This window comes from Chelonoidis abingdonii, chromosome 6 (genome assembly GCF_003597395.2).
Source record: "Chelonoidis abingdonii isolate Lonesome George chromosome 6, CheloAbing_2.0, whole genome shotgun sequence".
Classification (NCBI taxonomy): Eukaryota; Metazoa; Chordata; order Testudines; family Testudinidae; genus Chelonoidis; species Chelonoidis abingdonii.
Window position 1 is genome coordinate 88,786,824 of NC_133774.1, and position 13,213 is coordinate 88,800,036.

Sequence of the window (13,213 nt, forward strand, 5' to 3'; positions counted from 1 at the left end):
AAATCGATCTAAGATACTTCGACTTCAGCTGTACTATTCATGTAGCTCAAGTTGCGTATCTTAGATCAATACCCTCTCCCCTAGTGTAGACCATCCCCTAGAATACTCAAGGAGCTAACTGAGGCGATATGAGCCATTAGCTATTGCCTTCAAAAATTCATGGAAGACATTACAGAATACTGAAAAAGGGAAAGTATAATGCCAATCTATAAAAAGGGAAATAAGGAAAATCCGGGTAATTATAGACCAATCATCTTAACTTCTGTACCCAGAAAGATAACTGAACAAATAATTAAGCAATCAATTTGCAAACATCTAGAAGATAATAAGGTGATAAGTAACAGTCAGCATGGATTTGTCAAGAACAAATTGTTTCAAATCAACCTGATAGCTTTTTTGACAGGGTAACAAGCCTTGTGGATGGAGGTGGGGAAGCAATAGACATGGTATATCTTGACTTTAGTAAAGCTTTTGATACTGTCTCACATGACCTTCTCAAACAAACTAGGGAAATGCAGCCTAGATGGAAATACTACAAGGTGGGTGCAAAACTTGTTGGAAAACCAACTTCCCAGGGAGTAATCAGCAGTGGTTCACAGTGCTGGAAGGACATAATGATTGGGGTCCCACAGGGATCAGTTGTGGCTCCAGTTCTGTTCAATATCTTCTTCAATGATTTAGATAATGGTAGAGAGTACACTTATAAAGTTTGCTGTGCTTATAAAGTTTGTAAGTGCTTTGGAGGATAGGATTAAAATTCAAAATGATCTACCCACCCATCAGCCCTTCACATGCTCCCCCCTCTCTCTGTCCTCTCCCTGTTTTGCCCCTTCACCAAGACCCCCTCCTCCCCCCAAGCCTCCTTGCTCCTCCATAACCCCTCTGCAGAGCACATCCCACTCCCAGTACTATGCAGAGAAGCAGCCTCTGATTGGAGCACTCAGCTCACCAACAGCCTGGCTGGCAGGCTCCTTCCTTCTCCACTACCTCTGGCTGGGCTGATGCCTGGGAAAGCCCAAGACACTCTGGTTCAGAACACTGGCCAGGAGGAGCCGAGCCCTGCATGGGCCAAAGCCCCGCACAGCACTGCCATGGGGTGAAGGAAAGACTCGACACCAGGTTGCAGAATAACTGAGGGGGTGAAAAAAGCCGCTTTTCCGAGCTCACCTCCCTCTTTTATTATCTCTTTTCTCCCTCCTTGCACATGTGCAATTACATGTTTACTACCCTCAGAGGGTAAATCTTTCCACTACATATAAGGTTACAAAGCCATATTATATTGCGGTTACATGTTGCACAATCAGCTAATTATCATGAATTTGGCAGCTCAATGGCTATAAGGCACATCGCCAAAAGGCGAGCAAAACAATATTTGATTAATGCTAATAGGTCAAAGGGAGACAACTTCCCTTCCGAGGAAGGAAGGTCGCGTTCCGGTCAGAAGGATCGGGTGTGCCCATCCACAGCCAGAAACGCGATGTTCCAGTCGGGGGAATGGCCTCCATTTCAAGATGGAAGATAATATCCCTACATGTCCCCTTCTTTTAATTTGGTAAACTGAGGGCTCTGATAGCCCTGAGCTGTTACTGTTTGAAGCAAGCAAGGAGCTGGCGACAGCAAATATGGCAACATTGTATAAGCACAAAAATTATAACAAAGAAAAAAGGGCACATAAAGCCAGATATAATATTCGCCGGCCCCACGCCCCCAAATCAGGCAACCAAGAAGTTAACCAGTTCCAAACTTCCTGGAACCCGGTGCTGGTGTCGTCAAGGCTAACGCGGTGGAACAAAGCAGCTTGCTGCATAATGGAATGAATGTCAGTCTCCACCCGTTGGTGTTGATTTACAAACACACAACAGCTAGAGTTAACTAAGGCACAACCCCCCCCTTGATTCGCAAGGAGATAATCCAGAGCCAAACGATTTTGTATAGCTGTTTGGGACAATTGGGTTAGTTCAGTTTGAAGAGCGGATAAGGCATCTGCAGTAGCATTTGCCATAACGTCCAATGCTGCTGAAATATTTACAATAGCTTTTCCAATTCACTAACTCCTAACCAAGGTAGAAACCATCGTACAAAGGAATGAAAGCCTGTGGATCGGTCAGATAGGGGATTTGTAGGGAACGCTCCGTTTGTTTCGCCATACAAGATTACGGATCTCCCCTGGTTCAAGGTTTGATGTACCGTGACAGCTGGCACTATGGCCCCCAAGGTACACGTGCCATACCAACCTGCTGGAAGGATTTTATAGGCCGTGTGATTGCATAACCAATACCAGCCAGATCCTCAGGGACTGGCCACGGGGCCCCAGAGAAATTGGAAACAGGTGCCACATTAGAACCGATTCGGACGGTGTCATTACACTGTGTATAATTGCCCACAAAAACAGTATTATCTATGGCCTTTCTTCGTGACACACACGAAGCATAACTACCTTGGGCTACCATATCAATAGACCAAGTTTGGATTGTAGCATTCCAAAAAAAGGTGGTATTCATCCATAACCTGGCCTGAAGGTTCGATTGAGGGAATAGGTACCCCTTTCAATGGGATTCCCTGGCCAATATGTGTGGGGGTATGAATGCAAACCCAGCATTCTGTTTGATTTACACTTTGAATTATAGTATGGGTTAAACGCAGGAAACTGTTACCCTCCCACCCTCGTATTGGCTTTGGAAATAAGGAAAGGAAACCCCAAAATACATTGCATTGACATTGACATTGAATTAAGAGTGTTTACAATCATAACTCCCCGAAACCCCAAAGAAGGAGGATAACAAATAATAAACAGAATAAAAACAGGAAGACCCATGCTACTAAGTTGGGCCATCCTTGTGAAAAAAGACCCAGCCAAGTTATGGGTTTTTCGCGAACTGAGCCCCAGGTCGCCCAAAAGGGTAACAGTCCATTTCCGGAGCACAGGTGTCGTCTGCTTCCGGTTCACCTGGTAGCTCCCTAGCATTAACACTTTCAGACAAATAGAAGCGGGACGCGTTCGCCGCTGGGGCCAGCTCCTCCAGATGTTGAAGGATATCTGCTCCCGAAGGGAGGGTGTGGCTGGTTTTCCCTCTACCCTCGAAGCTGTCATGATACAAATCAAACAAACAATTAACATTGAATTGGCAGTTATCTGTGCCAGGATTGCAAGAAAAAGGGATTCTGGAGTTTCTGGTTGCTGCATCTGTATCAGCCGCCGCTGTCCTGCAGACACCAGGCCCTTGATGTCTCCCCAGGTTACTGGGCGGCATGGAGGTGATGCAGGTTGCCGGCGTTGCCGGCGCCCGGTCAGGCGCGGTTCCGGAGTCTCCTCCCCCAATGTTAGTTGAAAGTTCGGGATCGGGTTTTTCAGGCCTTGGTGCCACGCCATACCTCACTGCTGGTTTCACGCACCGCGCTGGAACCCACACTGGACCTGTATCAGTGGAAACAGAAGCATACCCTCGTCCCCATGTTATAAGCGGCACCGGGCCCTTCCACTCAGGGTCCGGTAGCTGTCGATAATATACCAAGGGTCGTTCCATGGGCACTGAAGCTTTAAAATGGCGATCTGCAGGACATAAGAATCTGAATTCAAGGTTAAATAATTCAAAGTAAATAACAAAATGTATAATTTCTGCTGTACCTCCCTTGCGGTCCTAGGATTTCCCCTGTTTTAATTTGTTTTTCCAAAGTGTCTTGAAGGAGCGGTTAGCCCGTTCCACAATAGCCTGGCCAGTAGAATTATAGGGAATACCATGTGATAATTGAATTTGCCATTGAGAACAGAATTCTGAAAATTGTCGAGAAACATAAGCAGGAGCATTATCAGTTTTTATTTTCTGGGGTTTTCCCATAACTGCAATACAGTGGAGAACGTGATTGCTAACCTGGGTTGCTGTTTCCCGCGTTGGGCTGTAGCCCAAATAAATCCTGAAAAGGTATCAACAGTTAAATGAACATGATTACATGGCTTAAAGGAGGGAACCATTGTGACATCCATTTGCCACAATTGGTTAGCCTCTGTCCCTCTGGATTGACCGCGTGAGGGAAGGCAACAGGAATCATAGCACAGTGAGGGCAAGACCGAACAATTGCTGAGCTTGAGGGAGCGGCAAATTAAATTGCTTAGCCAAAACCTTAGCAGATTGGTGAAAAAAGGCATGACTATCAATAGGATCAGAAAACAAGGAATGGATCCGTAGTTGTTTAAGTGCTGAATCAGCATAAGCATTGCCTTGAGTAAGCACGTCTGGAAGAGCTGTGTGCTCCTAACATGGCAAACAAACACCAAGTGATGCCGTCGGATAATAAATTTGCAAGGTAAGGAACAGAGACAACAAATCAGCATCCAAGTGAGGGGTTAATAAGGAATGTGGAAGGTGATCCAGCAACTGATAAACATAAACAGTATCGACAACCAAATTAAATGGTTGATCACAAAAAAAGCCGAAAAGCCAAAATAACTGCTGCAATCTCAGATCGTTGGGCCGACTTTTGAGGCAAAGTAAACCGAGTTTGCCACGCATTAGTATCAGGGTGTTGGTAAGTTACAACCCCACGTCGGGGGGAACCATCAGTAAATACTGTAATGGCTTGTAGAGGTACAGGGGAAAGCTTGGACTTGAGCGTGAGTGGAACCTGCTGTACAATTACTAAACGAGGATCCTTGGGGAATTATATGCAACTTCTCCCACATAATCACAGAAGGCAATTTGCCAAACAAGCGAATGTTGCTGTAAATGATGGAATTCATCCCGAGTAATTGGAAGACAGACCTTAAAAAGATCAAACCCAGTAACTGCAAAGCTCGATGCCGAGCTTTACGAAGCAAATCAGCCAAAGCATCCATATATGGGTAAATATTCCGTGGGGGGGTTGAAGGCAAATACAGCCATTCAATAATATACACAGAGGTTTTTTCCTTATCAATATACAAAACCCCAGTGGTGTGTGGGCAGTTTGTAACAGAGCCAAATTTAAAGGCCAAAGCTTGAAGGCCGGTCAACGAAACACATCGGCGAGAGCGCATTCAATTTATCAACACAAGCTGTAAGGGCTGGAGTAACTTGAATCACATCAGCTGGATGTTTGGGTCCTTTCAACAGCTGAAACAGAGGCTGTAACAATTCCGTGGGCAATTAAAAAAGGGCCTAATCCAATTTAGGTGCCCTATAATTGTTGCAACCCCACCAGTGTCAGGGGTGTGGGAATTACCACTTCAGGGGCTGCCGGAGAGCCTAAGTGGTAGCATTTTATGCCCTAGATATAAAAACGGTGCTTCCCTTTGAACCTTCTCCGGGGCAACTACAAGGCCAAACGAGCGCAGATGTTGTTCTAATGCCTGTAAGACAAAGGTCATCAACAACAACTCCAGCCAGCAAAATGTCATCCATATAATGATAAATTCCAGCTCCGGATGTGTTCACGCGAAAATCGCGTAAAGCTAGATCAACAAAGTGTTGACACAGCGTTGGGGAATTTAGCATGCCCTGGGGCAAAACCTTCCATTGATACCGTTGTGTTGGTGGGCATGATTATAGACCGGCACAGTGAATGCAAATTTTCCCTGTCTGCTTTAGCAAGGGGAATTGTAAAAAAGCAATCCTTAAGATCAATAACACACATTTGATAAGAATTAGGAATTAAATTTGGATTTGGGAGACCAAACTGAAGAGGGCCCATGGGCTGAATACATTTGTTGATTTCCCTTAAATCATGCAATAATCTCCACCCTCCTGACTTTTTTCTGTATTACAAAACCGGTGTATTCCAGGGGCTAGTGGAATACTCTATATGCCCTGCTGCATAATTAAATCCAACCCAGCGCTGCCTGCCGTAGCAGCCCGCAGCTGACTCACTGGCTTGGCTGCAGCGTGGAGTCGGATTGCAGAGGGAACGCCCCTTTTTATCCCTGGGTCCGGGGGGAAGAGGCCGTGGGGAGCCTGGGGGGCTGATCCTGCCTCTCTGACCCTCTCTCCTTCTCCAGCTAAATGGTCAAACAACAGCCCCAGTTAACATGGGGTGGGATCTGAGCCTGATACTCAGCCATCTGACGAAACTCACTCAGCCAGATCACATACTGACCAGGGTTGAGCAACATTCTCATAAGTGATTTCCAATCATATGGTACTAAGGCATACCCAGGTCCCAAGCCCTCAATAAGTCCTTTAACATAAGTGCTGGCCAATCCAAATTCGTTAATAGCCTTACGAATCTCTCTCACAACAGAAAAGGGTAATGCAGCCCAGGTGCCAATAACGGTAGGATTACTGTCCACGTCCAAGTCCCCTGCAACCCAGGTCACAGGGCATACAGCCGTCAGGTCAGCTAATTCTGAGGCTGATAAATCAGGGACAACTTAGCTGCAACCACCATCTTTTGAATTGCAGTTTGCTGCGGTGCCTTACAGGAAGGTGCCAGTGTCACGGGGACTGGCAAAAGTGGCCCTGGGCATTGAGGGGCAAAGGGTTATTCCATGAGAGGCGCGGGGCAGGTACAGAAGGGTTACTATTAGGCTTAGGAACAGGCGCAGAGGGGAGAATAGTAGGCAAGGCTGCTGGAAGACTACATTCAAGCAACGATTGAGCCTCTGGAGGGGCAAAGTGCTCCACCGCATCCCTGCAGAGATGCCAGGAGCGCAGCACCTCAATCGGTGCCCTAGGTTCAGCATGCAACGTACGGCCAATTTTTTCCCAGTCCGATAATCGGAGGGTCCCGCCCTCTGGATACCAAGGGCATTGTTCCCTTATTAGCTGAAGCATAGCAGAAAGCTCTTTAGCACTGCATTTGTGGTGAGCCTTGCGAAGCAAATAAGACAAGTCATCCCTATGCTTTAACTGCTTAGTGGATAGGGAGCTCCCATACTCACCAAGATCCAAGAGGTGGATGAATGACGTCTGTAACCCTTGCCGGGCGTGGTGAGCGAAAGGCCTTCAGATCACCGCCTAAGGCCCCTGATCCAAGTTGCTCGGGCCCACGTCGGGGCGCCAGTTGAAGGAAAGACTCGACACCAGGTTGCAGGATAACTGAGGGGGTGAAAAAAGCGTTTTTCGAGCTCACCTCCCTCTTTTATTATCTCTTTTCTCCCTCCTTGCACATGTGCAATTACATGTTTACTACTCTCAGAGGGTAAATCTTTCCACTACATATAAGGTTACAAAGCCATATTATATTGCGGTTACATGTTGCACAATCAGCTAATTATCATGAATTTGGCAGCTCAGTGGCTATAAGGCACATTGCCAAAAGGCGAGCAAAACAATTATTGATTAATGCTAATAGGTCAAAGGGAGACAACTTCCCTTCCGAGGAAGGAAGGTCGCGTTCCGGTCAGAAAGGATCGGGTGTGCCCAATCCACAGCCAGAAACGCGATGTTCCAGTCGGGGGAATGGCCTCCATTTCAAGATGGAAGATAATATCCCTACAATGGGGCAGCCTCTTCACCCTTCAGCTAAGTTCTGGAGTGGGGGGGAGGGAGGAAGCAATTTCCAGCATGTTCACTCCCAACCCCGCAGGCTCTACAGCAGCCTCCCAGGTAGATGCTTAGCACCCTCTTCACTCAACCCCTCCACCCTTGTGTCTTGCCCCCACAGAGTGCAGGGCTGCTCCATCCCCTGCCCACCCTCCCCTGCTGAGCCACCTCTCTGGCTGGCTTTGCTGAAGCCCCTGCAGTCAGGTTACCTGGGCCCTAGTGCATAATGCATCCTTATGGCTTAACCCTTTAGTGCCTGGGCTGTAGCCTGAGGACAGGAGGTGGCTGGGTTATGTTGATGGACAGCAGCAGTCTTGAGGAGTTAGCTGCCTTTTCACCAAGGCTGGGCGGGGAGCAGGATGCTGAACAGGCTCATAGGGCCCCGCTACGCCCAGCTGCTGCGGAACTGGACCCCCACATTGACCGCAGAGGGCACCGTAGGCGCTGTGGGATTGGTGTGGGTGACAGATTGAAGACTGATCTTTGACTATGTTCCCTACATTAATGGCAAGTTTAAGAAAGATGCTTAAACTGCTGCTCTTCCCTCTAATGGAAGTGTTTATGGACTGGACTGGGTGTATTGGATCCATTCTTCCTCTCGAAAACCCTAGTCTGATGTGAATTTGAAATGCTCATTGTGGACTTCAGGAGAGGCTGTGATGTTACTTTATCTTCTACTGAACAGTTATGAACAATCAAATTTAATTTAACATACTGGCTGCACAAATGTGTGAACTTGCTTCTAGGTCACTTTCACAAGCGGTATTGTTCTGATGGGCTGAATTCATAAAATAGACATACAAAATAAATCATCAACTGAAAAAAAAAAAAAGACACCCTGTGGGCAGGAAGGGACAATCTGCTTCCAGCCACATGGGAGCAGAGGGATGGGGAGGGGGGAAGAAATGAGCTTTGCAAAGGTACAGGCCAGGTCATCCTTTCCCCTCCTCCTCTCCCCCCGCAGCTGGAAACAGCTCCCATCTCTTCCCTCCCACATGGTGCCAAAAGGCTGCTGGGGGCCAAATTGTGGTGTGAATCCTGGCAGAAATCTGAGGAGGGGGCATGTGACCCTGCATGCCCCCCCCACATGTTGCCTCAGGCATATATAGTGCCAAGTACCAGGAGAGGCAAGTCTGTCCTAGAGGCCCAGATAGGCATGGAGGACGGAGAATGCCAGGCAGAGAGGGTCATGTCGGTCAGAGAGAGGTGTATAGGAATATATGTGTGTGTCACCCCTCCCCATATGAGCCCTAAAGCCTTAAAGATAAGAAGGTAAATAAAAAGAATCCAACTACACAGTATTTATTTTGAACAGAGGCTCAGTTAAGTTGATGTTAATTTGAATGTTTGTACAGCACAGTTCTGATTGATTGCCATTGAACTAGCTTGCTGATCAGTAATTTTACCAGGTGTCCCATATCCAGCATAGGGAAATATGGTCACCCTAATGTCAACTTACCTGTTGGCTGCAAGGGAAAAATGGACTGCCATTCAGTTCTGCTTTCTTTTGGTTCTCATGGACAGCGAAAAGGGTTGAGATAAGTAATTTCTCAACACTAGAGTACATAATTGAGGTGGCATTGAGAGTACCGAAGATGGGCTCTATGGTCTCTTTTTCACACCTACATGTCTGTTATTTTCTCTTTTGTCTCACATGGTTGTGGGTTGCCCCCAACCCCCACCTTGTCTTGGCCTTTTCCTCAAAATACTGCCCCTCTCCCAAGATCAGGTAGTAAATCATGGACAGTGGAGATCAGCATGGTCTTGCTGCCTCTGTATCCCTACAGTGTATTCTTTTTTTTTGTCTTGGGTTGGTCTGTCCTTTTGGGAAGTTTTGAAAAACTCTTAATTAGACAGGAAGGTTAAAAAAAATGCAAAGTTGTTCTTCCAGTCCTATTTTAAAGGGTCAGCCAGGGGGAGTTTGAACTGCTTCACTCATTCTGTGCAATAATTTTCCTTGTACAGAATAAAATGTCAGTCTTCTGAAGATATGGCTGTCATGAATTCACCTGACAGACTTTTTAAACTTGACTTCTGTCATGTACAGTGGCAAGACTGAAAGCTGGTATTATTCACAATCAAGCAAAATAGTATTTGTTTTAGAGATATTGAGCTGCACACTAGTGAAGATAGCAGTGAACATGAGACACCTGCCAACATACTGGCAGTGTTGATTTCCTTTTGCTTAGTGGTACATGTTTCTTACATTCCCTTTGGTGAACCAACCCTGTACTGAGGCATTTCCAAAAGCAAAGGTAGCTATTGTATAATCATGGGAAAAGAAACGCAACTGAGGCCAAGACATGGCTAATAACGCAAAGCAAGTAGAGCTTGCTTCTCTTAGGCCAGGTCTACACTGCGACTTTAAATCGGTTTAATGGCCGATATACCGATTTAACGCTGTATCCGTTCACATGACGTCGTCATTAATATCGAGTTAAACGGCTCCTTAAATCGATTTCGGAACTCCTCCCAAACGAGAGGAGTAGCGCTAAATTCGATAGCGATAACTCGGATTAGGGTTCGTGTGGACGGAAATCGACGTTATTGGCCTCCGGGCGGCATCCCAGAGTGCAGCACTGACCGCTCTGGAACAGCCAATCTGAACTCGAGATGCAGTGGGGTCATAACAGGAAAGCCCCGGCGAACTTTTGTTGAATTGACATTTCCTGCTTCCCAGTGTGGAGTCTGATCAGCACGGCTGCGATGCAGTCTGAAATCGAAAAAGAGCTCCAGCATAGACCATACGGGAGAACTAGGTCTGATCGCTTATGGGGAGCAAATCTGTTGTATCCAGCTCCATTACAGAACATGAAATGCCAAAGCGTTGAATAAAAACTCCAGGATACACAGCGCTTGCGTGACAAGCGTAACGGAAGCCAGAGACTCAATGGACGCTCATGAAGGAGGGAGGGTATGAGGATCCAGCTATCCACAGTCCACAGAGCCTCTGAAACTATTTGCTTCTTGGCTGAGCTCCCAATGTCTGTAGGTTAAACACAGTGTCTGGCGTGGTTCAGGGAACAGCTCCTCATTTATTTCCCCCTCCACCACGTGAAAAAAAAGGGAAAGTGCTGTGCTAGTTGTGTTTGCTCACATGCACTCCGCGAAAAAGCGCCAAAGGTTGTCTGCTGCCTTCACAAAGGGAGGGGTGAGGCTGTACCCAGCACCACCGGGGAAATTTTTCTGCCATCAGGCACTGTGCTCTCACCGGAAGTGGAACTATGGGGATAGCTGAGGAACAGCTACCCACAGTGCACCGCTCCTGAAATCGATGGTAGCTTTGGACCATGGACGCAAACAATCGATTTCAGGATCCCACTGTGGACGTGCTAAACCGATTTTATTAGATCTGTTTTGTAATATCGGTTTAAGCTAATTCGAAATAATCGTGCAGTGTAGACGTACCCTTAGTTGTAATATGTTCATATATACATGTCTGATTTGAAATTTTCAACTTCTCAAAAACTAAGACCTAGGTTCACAATGATGCACACTTTGAGATGTTAAGTCTTTCATTTGTTTTACCACTGATTGCTCTGACCTTTACTAAGTTTTAATTGCTCAAAGCCAGTGTTCTGGCTGTCATACCATAACTAACAGATATTATTAATTCCTTGCCTAAGTATTGAGCTGAAGCCCACTGAAATCAGCATCAGTCATTCCATTGAGATCATTATGGTTGACACCCCTGTTTTATTAAGGGCCTCATCCAAAGCCCATTGAAGTAAATGGAAAGACTACCACTGATGATTTGGATCAAGTCCTTAAACTGAGGGTGTCAGTCATTTTTGAGGATTCAGAGATGTAGTCCCTGCTTAACAAGCTCTCTTTTTAAACTAAAAGACGTCTATTTCATAGGGAATTAAGTGAGTTTTATTTTCTATGGTCCACAGCAAAGTTATGATCATTTTCCAACCCAGGATGGGTAATATAAGAGTTAGCAGCATCCCAGGCACAAACTTCACTGGGTAAGGTTCCAGGAGGAGGTCTTCATTATGGCCTGAGCCTTTACCAAGAAATGCTCACCAACAAACTCGAAGTCACAATGAAAACGTGCAAAGTAGGCATAGCACGGTCACTGATGTTTGAACATGTGGCTCCACAGTCACATGGCTTGCAAAAAGGGTGACTGAATGTGACACTTAACATGCCATACAATTGTATTAGAGCAAAATATTGCTCCCCAAAGTCTCATGATGTTTATTTTTGAAAAGCTTTTTTATAAATCTAGGAATTTTCTGTTGTATTATTTTGTACACAAATAGACCAATATTTATTTCTACTATTTCCAGGAACAGATGAGTCTGATTCAACAGGCTGTTTCTCCTTCCCCACTCCTTCGCTTTTAGCTGTTTTTAAACTGAATTTTAGTCACATACAGAGATTTCAGTGATTAAAGTGTTAGTCACTTAAGAGGTATGGAGTTGGATTATTCAATTTCAAATTGGTACGCCTATTCAAAACTATTTTAGCACCTAAGTTTTTTCCACAAGATGTAATAGTGAACCATCATGCCACATTTGTGCATTCACAAATTGAGTAACAGCATCTATAAATTTCCATCTGAATTGTATGTATATAAATGTGGGACTTGTGCAGGTCATGTACCTATTGTGGTGACAATTTAGATGTCTGCATTTGGACTTTAAACAAAATAGGTTATTGAACAGATATTTGCTGACCCAAGCAGATCACATTTAATGCAGATTTTGGCATTTAGACATACTATCTAATAATTACTGCATTATTGAATGATGCTGTGCTTGGCAACTTATTGTCTATTGCCTTCTTTAATGCTATTTTTTTCTGTCAGACCATGAAATATTTGATTAAAAGGATCATATGGGCATACTTACATAGTAAATCTTAGAAACTTGTAAAGAATTGTAGACTAACAATTGAATAAAGAATATCCATTTAAAAAGTTAGTCTGCTGTAACTTTGAATAAGCCATTGCCGAATGATTTTGAAGAGTTCATTGCCTCTTAGAATCATAGAATCACAGAATATCAGGGCTGGAAGGGACCTCAGGAGGTCATCTAGTCAAAGCAGGACCAATTCCCAACTAAATCATCCCAGCCAGGGCTTTATCAAGCCTGATCTTAAAAACCTCTAAGGAAGGAGATTCCACCACCTCCCTAGGTAACCCATTCCAGTGTTTCACCACTCTGAGTGAAAAAGTTTTTCCTAATATCCAATCTAAACCTCCCCCACTGCAACTTGAGACCATTACTCCTTGTTCTGTCATCGGGTACCACTGAAAACAGTCTAGATCCATCCTCTTTGGAACCCCCTTACACCAGCTTCCATTCAAAACTTATTTGCACAAACTCCTGACTCTAAAAATCTTCAAAAATAGTAACTTCAAAGTAGGGTGACTAGATGTCCCTATAAAATAGTGACTGTCCTGATATTTGGGGCTTTGTCTTATATAAGCGCCTATTACCCTCCAATCCCGATTTTTCATACTTGCTATCTGGTCACCTTACTTCCAAGTCAGAATGTGTGTGTGTAGTCTGAACAGAATAGACTTTCGGTTTAACTTGAAGTTAATTTGACAAGACTTTATTTTATTTTATTTTATTTTATTTTAAGGTTTAACTTATTTTAAGGTTTCTTTGCTATACCTTAGTTCAGAAATAGTTTGGCCTAGAATATTCAAGTCCTTATATGTTTAGATGGATTTTTTCCTTCAGGAAGTACTCCATTGTTTGAGATATTTAGAACTGAACTAAGCAAAGCACTAGAAAATATCC

At 44.9% G+C, this 13,213-nt stretch overlaps 1 pseudogene; it reads left to right on the plus strand.

Moving 5' to 3' along the window:
• The first annotated feature begins 7,810 nt into the window (after positions 1–7,810).
• On the plus strand, positions 7,811–8,286 carry LOC116826709 (cytochrome b-c1 complex subunit 10 pseudogene; annotated as a pseudogene).
• The last annotated feature ends 4,927 nt before the right edge of the window (positions 8,287–13,213 follow it).